The sequence below is a fragment of the Mobula birostris genome, chromosome 8 (genome assembly GCF_030028105.1).
Source record: "Mobula birostris isolate sMobBir1 chromosome 8, sMobBir1.hap1, whole genome shotgun sequence".
NCBI lineage: Eukaryota > Metazoa > Chordata > Chondrichthyes > Myliobatiformes > Myliobatidae > Mobula > Mobula birostris.
This window is the reverse complement of record NC_092377.1, coordinates 48,603,398-48,619,044: the sequence shown is the minus strand read 5'-3', so window position 1 is coordinate 48,619,044 and position 15,647 is coordinate 48,603,398.

The following is a 15,647-nucleotide window of genomic DNA, read 5'->3' as shown; positions in this document are numbered from 1 at the left end:
TATTTTTCTCTTCATTGCTATCTTCTAGTCCCAACAAATATAGGTATTGAATTGTTCAGATCAATATTTGAACTAGTTTCTCAGAGTAATTTCTCTTGTTCTGAGCTATTTTGTGGACTTTCTTTGAATAGTTTCTGGTTGTGACATCAGAGGAGAAAATTGCTTTGGATGAATGAGTGCGTGGACAATACTTCATTAACTAAATTACTCAGTTGAAATATCAAGATCACTCAAATACCCTGGAATAATCATTGCATCTATTGATCATTAATCTCCTTCCCTATATTGCTGAGTTCAATATCCCCTTTATGTAAACGGAATTATTTGTAGCTCTAAAGTATATTTTTAAATTGTTCACAGTTACAAAGGTGAAACAAAAGCAAAAAAATAATTAAAAGTGAGTTGCTATTCTTTGAATGTTGTCAGCTGATTTCTCATAATCTTACTAGCAACGTTTATGTCAAGTTGGGTTATGTAGCACAAGGTGATCAGGAACTCCTACATGTGATTTTTATTTCCTGACTGTCCAATGTATCCATGCCTACCCCACTTACTGCTTATGTTTCACTTTGCATAAACCCTATCAATTAATCTATATGATTCACCTCATTTGTGCACTTCCTTCTCCTACTTCCCACTTTATATCCTTTCATTTTCTGACGTTACACATTTCATTCCCCAAATCCTTCTGCTTTATCACTTTATAAGACGTTCAGCATTCATGGACGTCCATTCTGTTACCACCCACACCCTGCCACCCCAATACTTCCTCTTTGCTATCTCTCAAAGTTTCCGAAGTCTCGTCAAATTCTAACGCCTCACCTATTTACTTTACTTAAATTATCTCCCATTTCACCTCTCAATCAAGGGTCTAGAACGTTGGCTACTGGTTGAGTACTAGAGCATGAACACTCAGACGTCCCAAGGTCCATCCTGTCTTTGTCTGTGAAGGTGCTGGAGTGTGCAGTCTTCCTGATCATGCATCGCAATTTCCTTGGAACTCCTCTCACTGATTGTCAGGGACAGTTGCTATGGTTTCCCAGCACTGAACTTGTGTGGACAAATTCCATAGAGTATCAGCTGACTACTTTGGAATTTCATCAAAGGATTTCAATTTTTTTCAATAATACCCTGACCGTAGGGCTATTTAGGCTCTTGATTCTGACCTGTATAGTTGTGCTGAGTACTGCTATGATCTAGTGTACCATTCACATCACCCCAATTCCATGTAAATATTAAGACCGATTCCTGTTGAACTTCTTATAAGTCATTGAAAATATCTCTAAGCATCTGTATTATTTTGCTGATGTCACATTACAATAACCTATCATTTTGGATGTATTAAACTTATAAATTCTAATTTGTCAATTAATGGTGCAGGGAAACATAGAAAAATAAAGTTCAGGAGTAGTCCATTCAGCCCTTTGACCTTATTCTGTCAATGAGCATGATCATACTTTGTCTGCTCTACTGAATACAAGTGTATACAATCTCTTTTCGTCTGACAACCCCAACATCCCTGGAATCATTCATTACATCCCTATATATGGCAAATATGTCCATTCTTACCAAGGAGTTCTAAAAGTGCATATGGTGCTGTGGGTGTTAATCTCACTAAGACCCTGTAACATTGTATCGTACTTCATTACTTCTGTACTCAAAAATTCTAGCAGTGAAGGCCAACACATTTTTTGTCTTCTTAACTGTTTACTGCAATTGGATATTTGCTTGCATACTATTATACAAGGACACCCAGTCCCCTTTGAGCAACATATTTCCCAGTCTATCAACAATTAGATAAAAGTACCTCTTTCTGTTTTTATTACCAACCATTTCTACTTCTCTTTGCAAGAAAGTGGTTTCTGATTCCACTATTGAGTGGCCCAGTCTTAATTCTTTGATTGTGTCCTCTCGTAGTTTGTTATTTTATTTAGCAATACAGCGCAGAATAAGCCTTACAGCCTCTAGTGTGGCGCCACCCAGCAACCCCTGATAACCCCATTTTAACCCTAACCTAATCATGGGACACTTTGCAATGACCAATTAACCTGCCTGGTATGTCTATGCTCTATCGGAGGTAACTGGAGCACCCAGAGAAGGCCTCTGCCTTCCACGGGGAGGACGTGGAGGCTTCTTACAGGGGACGCTGGAATTGAACTCTGAGCTCCAGCTCTCCCAGCTGCAATAGTATTGCCCTAACCACTATGCTACCCTGGCATCCATCTAATCAACAGATTAAACAGTTGAATTACATTGCCCAGTAATGTGCAAAATACAAACTACTACAGAGCACGTTGATGAAACCTATCTTTTTAACTTAATCGTTTAAGAGTTAATATTATTCTAGTGAATTTATGTTACATCCCTTCCTAGGCCTATACATATTTACTGCGATGTGGTGTTGCACAACTAGGCATACGAATCTCTTTGCTCCTCTCCTAGTGCATGGTCACAAAGAAAATATTCTGGTTTGGCCTCAAGTTCCTTAGCTGGAGACTTCACACATTGAAGTAAACCTGCCACAGTTTGATCTTATTATTCTTCCAGAATTTATTTCTCTCTTTCTCTTCAAAATGTAAAGCATGTCCTAATATAGTGTCAGTGTTAGCAGGGATATGAGAATCTGTATTCTTAATCGCAATTTGTTGATGTACACTCACCAAAAAAGAAGTCCTGAGTGTCAGTCCCTGGGGAAAACCCAGCTATCACATCCCACATAGCCCTTACCCATGCACTCAGTCTTTCACTTCCCAGCTAACTGTCAACCCTTCTCACAAGATCTCTTTTTTAGTTTTGCATATAAGGGCTTGTGTGCAAACATATCTGCTGGTTTCTGGAAGTCACTAGGAACTCCCATCCTCCACTTTAATGATCTCTTCAACAAATTTAAGAAGCTTAGCCAAACAGTATCTGCCTTTTCTGACTCTCCATATTACCTCACAATTACTCCAATGGTTGGTCACTTTGTCCACTTTGATAGGTTTCAGAAACTTCCCCATTACCAATACTAAATTAATTGGATTGCCATTTCCTAGTTTTCTATTTTCCTCAGTGTAACCTACTTGAGTGATACTGGAAATTTGAACAAAGGGCAAAATCCCCAAACCTGAAGAAAGTTAGCCTAATGCAGTAGCAACTGTTATATCGGTTTATTTTAATATGACTGGATGGAAGCCAGGAGCTTCTGGAAAGATATCTGTCTCAATATTTTTTTTCATTACCATCATTTGTATTAAGTAATGTAAATTCTTCTCCTGATTTAACAAAGGAAGTAGCAGTTATGTTTTACTATTTTACCTTGTTGCTGTGCAGTCATATGAGAAAGGGAAGTCTAGTCTCATTGTGGTTCGTACTTATTATCCTTACGCATGTATTGAAATCTAATAAAAATACCGCCTTTCCAGACAAAAGCACCATTTACGAAAGAATGTCAGTGAAAGAGGAACTGCTCCCTTTTGCAAGCTAAGCGTACCCTCCCATTTCCTTTCTCATCATGAGTTTTACTTAAAGGTGAGTTAGCCTTTAAAGGGGCAGATTCCACTTTAAAAAAATGAGACATAGGAGCAAAACTGGGTCATTTAGCCCACTGAATCTTCTGTTCCAACATTTATTATCCCTCTCAATCCTGTTTTCGGCCTTCTCTCTGTAACCTTTGATGCCCTGATTAATCAAGAACCGATCAACCTTCTCTTTAAATATACCCAATGACTTGGCATCCACAGTTGTCTGTGACAATGAATTCCATAGGTACACTATCCTCTTGGCTGAATAAATACCTCCTCATCTCCGGTCCCGCTATTCTGATGCTGTGCCCTCTGGTCCTAGAATCCCACACTAAAGGAAACCTCTTCTCCACATCCACTCTATCTAGCCTTTCAATATTTAATAGGTTTCAATAAGATTGCCCCCCCCCCATTCTCCTAACCCCAGTGAGTACAGGCCCAGAGCCATCAAACACTCCTCACATGTTAACCCTTTCAGGAATCATTCTTGTCAACCTCCTGTGGGCCCTCTCCAATGCCAGCACATCCTTTCTAAATAAGTTGCCCAAAACTACTCACAATATTCCATGTGGTCAGACCAATGCCTTATAAAGCCTCAGCATTAGATCCGTGCCTTTATATTCTCGTCCTGTTGCAATGAATACTAGCATTGCATTTGCCTTCCCTACAATCGACTCATCCTGTAAGTTAAACTTTAAGGAATATTGCATGAGGACTCCCAAGTCCCTTTGCACCTCTGATTTTTGAACTTTCTTTCTGTTTAGAAAATGGTCTATGCCTTTATTCCTTACACCAAAGTGCATAACCATATACTTCCCCACACTATATTCCATCTGCCACTTCTTTGCCTATTCTTCCCCTATTCTTCCTTCTGCAGACTCCCTGCTTCCTCAAAACTACTTGCTCCTCCACTTATCTTTGTATCATCTGCAAACTTGGCCACAAAGCCATCAATTTCATCATCCAAATCATTGACATATAAGATAAAAAGAAGCACTCCCAACGCTGACCCATGTAGAACACCAAAAGAAGTTGGTACCCAATCAGAAAAGGTCCCCTTTATTCCTATTCTTTGCTTCCTGACAGTCAGTCAATCTTCTATCCATTCTGGTATCTTTCCTGTAATACTATGGACTCTCATCTTGCTAAGCAGCCTTATGTGTGGCACCTTGTCAAAGGCCTTCTGAAAATCCAAGTAAACAACATTCACTGACTCTCCTTTGTCCATCCTGCCTGCTATTTCCTCAAATAATTCCAACAGATTTGTCAGGTAAGATATCCCCTTTAGGAAACTATGTTGACTTTGGCCTGTTTTATCTTGTGCCTCCATGTACCCTGAAACCTTATCTTTAATAATGGACTCCAACATCTCCCAGTCTCTGAAGCCAGGCTGACTGGTCTATAATTTCCTTTCTATTGTCTCCCTCCCTTTTTAAAGAGTGGAGTGACATTTGCAATTTTCCAGTCCTCCAGAACCATTCCAGAATCTAATGATTCTTGAAATTACTAATTCCTCTACAATCTCTTCAGCTACCTCTTTCAGAACCTTGGGGTGTAGTCCATCTGGTCCAAGTGACTTCAGACCTTTCAGCTTTCCAAGGACCTTCGCCTTAGTAAAAGCAACTGCACTCACTTCTGCCCCCTACCACCCTCAAATTAGTGTCTTCCACAGTGAAGACTGACACAAAATGCTTACTAATTTCGTCCGCCATTTCTTTGTCCTCAATTGCTGGAAGTACTTCTGGTTTCAGATGCCACTGGAAAAGTTCTGCAGCTGAGGACCAGTGGTAAACAAAACAAAGAAAAGTACTAGCCACTTTATTAATCACATTTTTTATCAGAAATGATCACTACAATCAATAGCCTGTAACTTCCCTTTCAGAGATAAGATTTTGAACCTCCGGTACAACCTGGCATTTTTGTGGTCTGAACTGAAGTCTCAAAGGTGCGGGACAGTTGCAGTGTGGCGTGTACAGGCCAAATCAAGGTAGCTTAGCCCAGGCCCAAGAGTGGGGAATGAGCCAATGCTCGGTAATTGCTGAACTGGTCTCGGAGGCAATTCAATGTGACTGTGCCAAGGTGAGGCAAGCAAAGGCAAAGCAGAGTCAAGGTGGAACCTGGGCCCGTGAGCAAGGAAAAACTCAAGGCTTGGTTGATCTAAATGCCGGGCAGAATCGGAAAGGTCGGGTTGAGGCAGCGGGACCCGGGCCTGACAGTGTACCGACGCAGCAGGGCTTGGGTCTGAAAATGAAGAACGACCCAAGGTTTGCACAAATATATTGCTAGGGTGCCTAAGACTTTTGCACAGTATTGTACTTGCCAATGTGGAGTGGAGAGCAAGTTTGTAAATCTGACAGGAGCAAAGTATGTTGGGAATGATGAGAGTGGAGTACCGCAGGAGGAATGTGGGGCAGGTGGCAGAGAAGGAGTCCCAGGGGCAGAGATGGCATGGATGCAGATACACTTAGCCCTGAAACACCAGGGAAATTCATTTGATTCCAAACAATTTGCAGCTCTCCGGTGAAATGATATCGTATTTGTTAAATGGGGTACCGTGCACAATTCTGATTTGATGGAGACAGCCGTGAGAAGCACGGAGGAACATCAGGAGAAACTTCTGAAATGTCCGGTTCACCCCCGCTGTTACTGTGTGATCGAGAATCTCCAGAGGGAAGGCCCCAAAATCCTCGGCTTTGCCTGCTGCTGGCGGCCGGGGTTGGGGTTGAAGAGCTCGGCAGAGATGGTGCTCGGTGCTCGGTGTCGGAGGGCTGGTCAGAGGCTCGAAGTTTTCGGATGACTCAGAGTCGGACTGTGGTCGGGCACGGCAGGGATAGTTTTCTTCCTTCTCCCGTCTGCGTGAGATGTGGGACATTTGAGAGACTTTGAACTTTTTTTACCGTGTCCATGGCCTGTTCTTCATCAATAGACAATAGGTGCAGGAGTAGGCCATTCAGCCCTTCAAGCCAGCACTACCATTCACCGTGATCATGGCTGATCATTCACAATCAGTACCCTTTTCCTGCCTTCAAGTTATGGTATTGCTTGCACTGTTGTAACTATATGTTAGAATTATGTGATTTTTGTTAGTTTTTCAGTCTTGGTCTGTCCTGTGTTTCTGTGACATCACACCGGAGGAATATTGTATCATTTCTTAATGCATGCATTACTAAATGACAATAAAAGAGGACTGCGTGTCCTCATAATCTAATCTAAAAAATTGGTTTCTAGATCAATGGAGCATGTCTCTCTGGAGCTTCCCGCTTTCTGCCCTTTCCTTTCCCCTTTGCCTAACCATGACTCCCCTCTCCCTGACCCTTCCCACTCTCAGTCTACAATCAAGGCCCATATCAGAATCAGGTTTATCATCACTCATATATGTCATGAAATTAGTTTTTTATGTGGCAGTAGTACAGTGCAATGCATAAAATTTCTACAGTACTGTGCAAAAGTCTTTGGCACTCTAGCTATAATACTATGCCTAAAACCTGAACAGTACTCTACCTTCTTCTGTTATAAATCTTCAACTATAACACTTTCCGTTCCGCATTCTTCACCCTTCTCAGTTTTGCTCCCATGTTACATTTTCACTCATCCCCGTGACTGCCCTATCTTCTGCCTGTCCTTCCCCAGAATTTCACTACACAACTGCCTTTATTTGTATACCAACTGCCCCATCCTCAGCTCTATCACTCCAGTATCCATTCGCTGCCAAACTAATTTAAACCCTTCTAACAGCTCCAGAAAACCTTCCTGCAAGGATATTGGTCCCCCTCGGGTTCACTCATCTTTTTTGTACAGATCATACCTTCTCCGGAAGTGATCCCAATGATCCAGAAATCTGAAACCCAACATCCTGCACCAATTCCTCAGCCACACATTCATCTGCCAAATCATCATATTCAGATCCACACTGGTGTGTGGCATGGGCAGCAAACCAGAGATGTATACACCAGAGAATCTACTTTTCAGCATTCTACCTTACTCCCAACCTTCTCTTTTCAGGACCTCCTCACTTTTCCTCCCTATATTGTTGGTGCCAATATGTACCATGGTTTCTGGCTGCTCCCTTTCCCTCCTTAGAATGCTGTAGACCTTATCCAAGACATCCCTGACACTGACACCTGGGAGGCAACATACCATCCTGGTGTCTCTTTCAAATCCGCAGAATCTCCTGTCTGCTCCTCTGACTATGAAATCCCTGATCACTACTACAGTCCTTCTCCTTCTGAGCCATGGAGCCAGACTCAGTGCCAAAGAAATGACCGCAAGGGTTTCCTCCGCAGGTCATTCGCAACCCACCCCCCCAACAGTATCGAAAGCAGTATACCCATTGTTGAGGGGAACGGCCACAGGGGTATTCTGCACTGACTGCTTATCCCCTTTCCCTCTTCTGATGGTCACCCATTTACCTGTGTCCACTGTGTACACTGTGTGTGTATCTACCTCTCTGTACATCCTGTCGATCAACCCCTCAGCCTCATGAATGAACTGAAATTCATCCAGTTCCAGCTCCAATTCCTTAAAATAGTCTGAAAGAAACTGCAGCTGGATGCACTTCTTGCAGGCGTAGCCGTCAAGGACACTGGCGATCTCACTGCCTTCCTACATCGCACAAGAGGAGCATCCCACTATCCTGCCTGGCATCCCTACAGTTCTAACCATGCTATAAGAAAAAGAGAAAGAAAGGAAATGAAAAATATCTTCCAGTAGCTGTTGCCTCTCCTTCCAAAGCCTCTATTTTATGAATCTTCTTGTACCTATGCTTGCTTTATAAACTTATTGTAACACTAAATAAAAAAATTATATACTAACAAAGAAAGTGGTTAGATTTGAGTCTTCTGGTTCCTTCTTATTACTTTTCTAGCCAGTATTGGAGTTTCTCATGTAATTTGGGGCCTGAGACAATATTGTGTCTTCTGTCCCTCATTTTCCCAACTGGCACCCCCATTTACGGCTGTCGCTGAATGAAGAAGGTAGCAGACATAGAAAACACTACAGAAATTAATTAATTATTAATTAAAATCAACAGCTTCCAAGTGCTGGTAGTTTTCATTCATTTCTGAAATACTTTCCACTTTTCAGCCCTATGTTGACAACTTTTATAAATATATATTATTTATAAGAACTCTTGAGAGGGATATATATATATATATATATATATATATATACAATACCAATCCCTTTCAATAGTTTATTAAGTTTTTTTTCACTTTATACAGATATTTTGCCCTAAATATGACATCAGTGGTCAGTAAATCCGACTGAATTATTCTCCCATGAAAATTACTTTTTGTCGATGGAACTGAACTACAGATAAGAATGGACAACTGCCAAGATATATAGAGATATTGTCATAAAAACTGAATTTTCACACATCTGACAGACATCTGGTCCAAGCAGATGAAAAAAAATCTACTATCACAGTTTTAAAAGACCAAACTGAGTATGTTGTTTCATTAAAAGGAAGTTCTGATAATTATTATAACCACTGAAGATTAAAAGCTGTCTTCACCTTTCAGTTTATTTAAGGATTATGTGTTAGTATGTTTATCCGGATGAAAGCTACTTTTTCCAAACAGATGTGGCTTGGTTTCTGTGGCGTTTGATTAATGGGATACAACGGCTAAAGTCAAAGTGTCAGCAAGAGTCTTACATGCTTGTGTCATACTTGAGCTGAACAATAAGCCTGGCTAAGAACAGAACAAAGCTGTGCCAAGTTAGCTTGACAATGGCAGGTCATCTGCCACTTCTGCAAACAAACTGATATATATAAGGACACGGGGAAGTTTGAGTTTAGGGTTGGAGGGCTCAGTGTACTATTAATAGCTAATCACATGAAAACTAAGCATAATAGACAATGCCTTGTTTATGGAGGTGAATCAAACTAGGAATGAAAGACATCTCCTCAGCCATCCTGTGATACTTAAAAATAGGCCGAGAGTTGCACATGTGACATGAAGAGATCGACAGTTTGACCTCTGACCCTGAAAGAACCTTTGTACTCTGATACAAGTAATTCTAATTTGCCCCACTTCTCTCCATTCTTTTTGTTTGATTTGACCTTGCTCATTGATGACAAGGCCACTTTCTTGGCAAACCAATCAATAATCCAAACAGACAGAAGATGATTATTAGAATATGGGAAGCTAAACTCAAACAGAGATATGTTATCAGCCTTGCCCAGAGCTGTCTTCTGAGCAAATATTTCATCAACATTTTCATGGCAACTCACATGTCATTAGGATTCTGGAGAAGTAAAAAGATCAGTAAAGGGATAAAGTAGACGGACTGCTGCGGAGCCATGTGGCTTAGCTGCTGCATTGCTCTCTGTATGGCTACAAGGACCTCCCATAACACACATTCTCAGGGGAATACTAACAGGCGAGGCTGAAGATAAAGGACAAATGGAGTTTTCACATGCAGCTATGAAAAAAAAAGACTTGCGCAGTGCTTGGCAGCTCTGTTTCTCACAAGCGTGCTGTATGTTTGATAAGTAACAAGCTGACCAGGCAAGCTGAGCAGACCACTCTCTATCTATCAGCTCTGATGAATTTGTGCCAAGAATCTGAACGAAGGGGCACTGTCTGCTGTGTGTATCCCAGAAAGGCTGACCTCTAAATGACTTCCCAATCATTTTCTACGTGCAGTCCGTGAGGCTGTTTGTGAAATGCACTTGGATTAGAAAGGTTTTGGTGTTGGCATTTATTACAAAAAAACTATTAATTATTTCCAGAATTAATTCTTAAAGCTGTTTATCCTTCAAGCTTTCAATAAATCAACATCTTTGGTTGGTATTGCTGTTGTATTCCATCTCCAAAAGCACATTCCTTGTGTCATGTTTAAAAACAATTTTTGTTTTATTTTTCCATCAGCTCTGTTGTTCATTCTCTGCTAATTAAAGTTTTTTTTCCCTACTTAACATGCACATTTTCTGTGATCTGAAAGATGACCTATTAATTTTCAAGCTTTTTAAAAACTGTTTTATGTCAGACTTCGTAAAAGTACACCTTTCTGACCAATCAATTTGTAATTCTACCTTTATTGAGTATCTTCTGCTTCGCACTACTGTCAGAACATGCTGCAGCCCCCTCAACATATGGAGTTATTGCTTTCAAGATGCTTGGTCATCTAGGCAAACATCTGTTGCATCCTGTTGAATGAACATCAACAACTCAGACACATTACTAAATGTACCATCACTTACATTGAAAACTTCCCTGTGACTTTGGCCATTTAAACAGGACAAATATATACAACACAAACATTACAAAATATGGTATAATTCTTGTGAAATGCTTCTTCTTTCTGTCCCTGTTTTTTTCAGAGAGGAATCAGCCTGAACTAGTGGATTATTAAGTCATCTTATCTCAGGCCTACATCTCTGTGCAAACACTGCAAGGTTTACAGTCATCTTTTGCAAGTCATGGAAAGGTTTATTCAAGCCGATAGAAGACACGCTCATTGTGGTGCATCATTAAGACAGGAAAATTGTGTTAGGATAATGATGTGAATTATCTGTTCAAGACAAAACCAGAAGGTGGAATCAAGTTCTCAGCTTCCTTAATTCTCATGGGTCTTTTGTGGCCAAGACAAAAGAAAAAAAATTGCTTCCCTCCTTTTAAAACATTGCAGCCCTTATGAGCAGCTAAATTTTAGGTAAACTTAAAACACCTGCTCCTTCTTTTGTTTAGATGCCTGTGTTAAGTACACACAGTATTTAATGCAGAACAATAATGAAGGAAGCAGCCGCATTCAGTAGAAGGATTTGATAAAGCAGATCTGCCTGCTTATGAAAACCCAGCTGGAACAAACATTTACACATAAGATCCACATACAATAATGATATTAATATTTATTGTGTTTTTTGACTCCAATTTGGATTGTGATAATAGTTTGATGAAGTAACAAACAAGGTTGCATAAGACAGGCAGCCTATTTTCTATTTTACACAGGTCTGGCTAACTTTATAATTGAAGTAAACAAACAAGGATTGTTTAGCATTCGACAATGGTGGGTATGCAATGACCAGCATGCAATGCTGCTTTGAATACAGTAGGACGAGAATTATTTAATGATGCTAACTGAATTGTGCCAAAATCACCAAAGGTTTATTTGGCAATTTATTTATTCCGAATGGAGGCACCAACAGGAAATTTCATAAACTTTATGGTTTTACAAATGTAAAATAACTTGATATACTTCAGATTGACCTTGAGATACATGTGCTACAAAGTCATTGTATAATGATCTGCTCATTACTTCATTATTTTGGCATTGGTATGTGATTTTATTGATATGAATTGTATTCTAATACCTTCTGGTTTATAGTCATCACAGTTCAAGTCTGGTTGAAAGCATTTTCTACTCATTCATAGAGGAACCAGATCTACAATCTGAATCTTTCATATAACATACTACAGCAAATTCTTAATACATGCAAAATATATGGTGAACAAAGTTAATCCTTGATCCTTGATCCTTGATCCTAGGTGTACAAGTTATTTGAGTATTAAATCATAAAAAATCATCACCTTAAGTTCTAATGTGTGAGAACGAATACATCACAATGAAAGTGATGAATCCCAAATCCACGGAATTGCCTGATTCACCCCAGATGAAATCGATGAGTATCTTGACTATTCAAGTACATATTGTATAGCTTGACCAACGTAACTATCTTCACATTCTTCATATTATTCTGTTTCCAGTTGCAAGGGAGATCTCACCACCTTCTACGTGGGCAGTGTCTTGGAGTTGAACATGAATTGCTTCCATTCCAGTTTTGAGCAGTGGAAGAAGCCTGTGTGTTAATTCTTTCAATGCTGGATGCTCCAAAGTCAAAGTCAAATTGTCGACATTGCTTAAAAGTTTTGTGGGAGATACAGATCCCCTGTGTTTTAAGAGGACCATGGAAGGCCAAAGTCCACTGAGTTTATGAGGACGCCATATGTGGTATGTTGGGGTGGGGGGTGTGGTGGTGTGAAACTGGTGGATCAGCCCAGTCCATGAGGCAAAACCCTCCCCACCATGGAGTGCTGCCATAAGAAAGCCGCATTTTTCATCGAAGACCTCCACCATCTAAGCCAGTCTCTCTTCTCGCTACTACTATCAGGCAAAAGGTACAGGAGCTTTAGTTCCAACATCATCAGGGCTCATTATTACCCTACAACCATCAGGCACCTGAACTGGCATAGATAACTTCAATCACCACAGCTCTGAATTGATTCCACAACCTACAGACTCACTTTCAAGGACACGAAAACTCAAAGTTCTCAGTATTTTTCATTTCTTTAGTTGCACGTTTTGCCTTCTTTTGCATGTTGGTTGTTTGTCAGCCTTCGTTTATGTGTAGTTTTGCATAAATTCTATTGTATTTCTTTATTTTCCTGTAAATGTTTTCAAATAATGAATTTCAATAAATTTGACTTTGACTTTGAAAAGGTTGCCTTTTTATCTGTTTTAACTATGATTCTGTAGCCATTGTGCTGGGTTTATGTGTTCTGTATTTAAAGGTGCCAATTGAGATAGAGCTCGTAGAAGATCGACAAAAACTTCTATGAAATGCCATATTTATGTAGTTTAGTATTCCTTGGATGGTGTTTTCTATTTGCCTTGAGAAGCGCCACAGGTATGCTGACAATTTCTCATTGTGCTGTTACATGGAGTATTATAATCATATGCTAAGGAAAACGATGCTTCGGGTCAGAAATTCCACACAAGCTGTCAGACACCATTTAAGTCAAACCTACACTGATCCTCTTTTTATTCTTCCCACTACTCTGCCCAGATTCTACAACTTGCCTACATATCAGGAGCAAGTTACTGTGGTCAATTAACCTACAAGCCCCACATCTTTGAGATGTATGGTAGACCAGGGTAACAATGGAGAAGTTATGGTGTATGGTCTTGTGAGCTGGAGGGAATTCTCGCTGACTTTTTCTTTGAAGTGTTGAAGGACAGGTTCTATTGAAGAAGATTCAGTGATTTGCTTGTACATAGCCTCTATAGCTGCCTCACTGCAAATGTGGTAAGATTAAAACAGATTCCTTTGTCTTGAATGGTGTTGAAGTTGTTCAGTGTTACTGAAGCTGCACTAATTAAGACAGGTGCAGAGCACATCACCAGACTTCTTATTTGTGCCTTATAGATGCTTAGATAGCTTTGGGGAGGCAGGAAGAGAGTAACTCCATCCACTCAGCTGCTGGGTTTCAGCTACAGTGTTATGCAGATGGCACTGTCTAGTGACTGTTCAACATGGAGCCTTGCTGTGTTAATGGTGAGATATTTGATGCTGATGCTATAGAATGTCATGGGGATGGTCACTGTTCATCTCCCAGCAAACGCTATATGCAGTTCCCAGCCCAAGTATGGAAATAGTCTACATCATACTACAGGAAGAATGTTCTACTTTATTATCTGGAAAACTGCAAGTGCAATGAGGTTGTCAGTAAACTATGTTTATACTTTGGAAACTGTATTTGGCACTGAATACAAATTAAATATAATTTTTGAACAGTACTTGAAATTCTAAAATCAAAATCAAACATCAGAAAAATTCAGCAGGTCGGGCAGCATCTACAGTAGGAGAAAAAGATGGTTTCAAAAGGCGATATAAAACATTGAACAGTACAGCACAGGAAAAGGCCCTTCAGCCCACAATGTTGTGCCATACCAAATAAATTAGTAATCGAATGGCTAACTAAACTCATCTCCTCTGCCTACACAATGTCCATATCCTTCTATTTTCCTCTCATTCATGTGCCTACCTAAACATTTCTTAAAAGTCTCTAATGTTTCTGCCTCTACCACCTCCCAAGGCAGCACATTCTAGGCATCCACTACTCTGTGTGAAAAAACCTACCACTAACATCTCCTTTGAAATTAAGCCCCTCACCTTAAATGCTTGCCCTCTGGTATTAGATGCTTCAACACTTGGAAAATAATATGGTCTGTCAACCCTGTCTATGCTTCTCATAATCTTATAAACCTCTATCAGATCTCCCCTCAGCCTCCCCACTTCAGAGGAGATAATTCAAGTTTTTCCAACCTTTCATTATAGTACGTGCCCTCTAATCCTGGTAAACCTTTTCTGCACCCTCTCCAAAGCCTCAACATTCATCCTATAATGGGGTGACCATAACTGTACACAATACTCCATATGCAGTCTAACTAGAGTTTATTAAGCTGCAACATCCTGACTTTTGAATGCCTTTACTAAAAAAGCAAGGATGCCACATGCCTTCTGAACCACACTGTCAACCTGTGTAGCCATTTTCAGGGAGTTATGAACCTGCATCTTAAGCTCCCTCTACTCATCAACACTGTAAAAGGACTTGCCCTTATCAACGTACTGTCTCTTTGCATTTTAACCTACCAAGATTTGGCTGGGTTAAATTCTACCTGCCATTTCTCCACTCATATCTGCAAATGATCTATGTCTGTCGTATTCTTTGCCTGTCTTCTATGCTACCACAACACCACCATCTTCGTATCATTCTCAAACTTACTAACCCAGCATTCTACATTTTCATCCAGGTCATTTATATATCATGCATGACAAACAGCGGAGGTCCCAGTACAGATCCTTGTGGAATACTGTGAATTACAGACCTCCAGCTAGAATAAGTCCCCTCAACTACTACACTCTGTATCCCATGGACAAGGAGTTCGGAATCCAAATGGCCAATTCACTATAGATCCCATGTATCTTGATCTTCTAGATGAGCCTCCTATGAGTGATCTTGTCCATGTTGACAACATCCACAATTATACCTTCATCAATCACCCTCATCATCTCATCAAAAAATACAATCAAGTTAGTAAGATATGTCTTTCCTGCATAAAGCCATCCTGATTCTTCCTAATTAGGCCATGGTCTTCCAAATGTTCATAAATTATATCCCTAAGAATTCTCTCCAGGAACTTCCCTACCACTGACATGAGACTAACCGGTCGATAGTTTCCAGGATTATCCCTAGTTCCCTTCTTGAGCAATGGACAACATTAAGTACTCACCAGTCCTTCAGGGCCTTACCTATGGCTAGAGAGAACATGAGAACATTGGTCAATTCCCAGCAATCTCTTCTTTTGCCTCTCTCATTAACCTGGGGAATGTCCCATCAGGCCCTGGAATTGTATCCACCT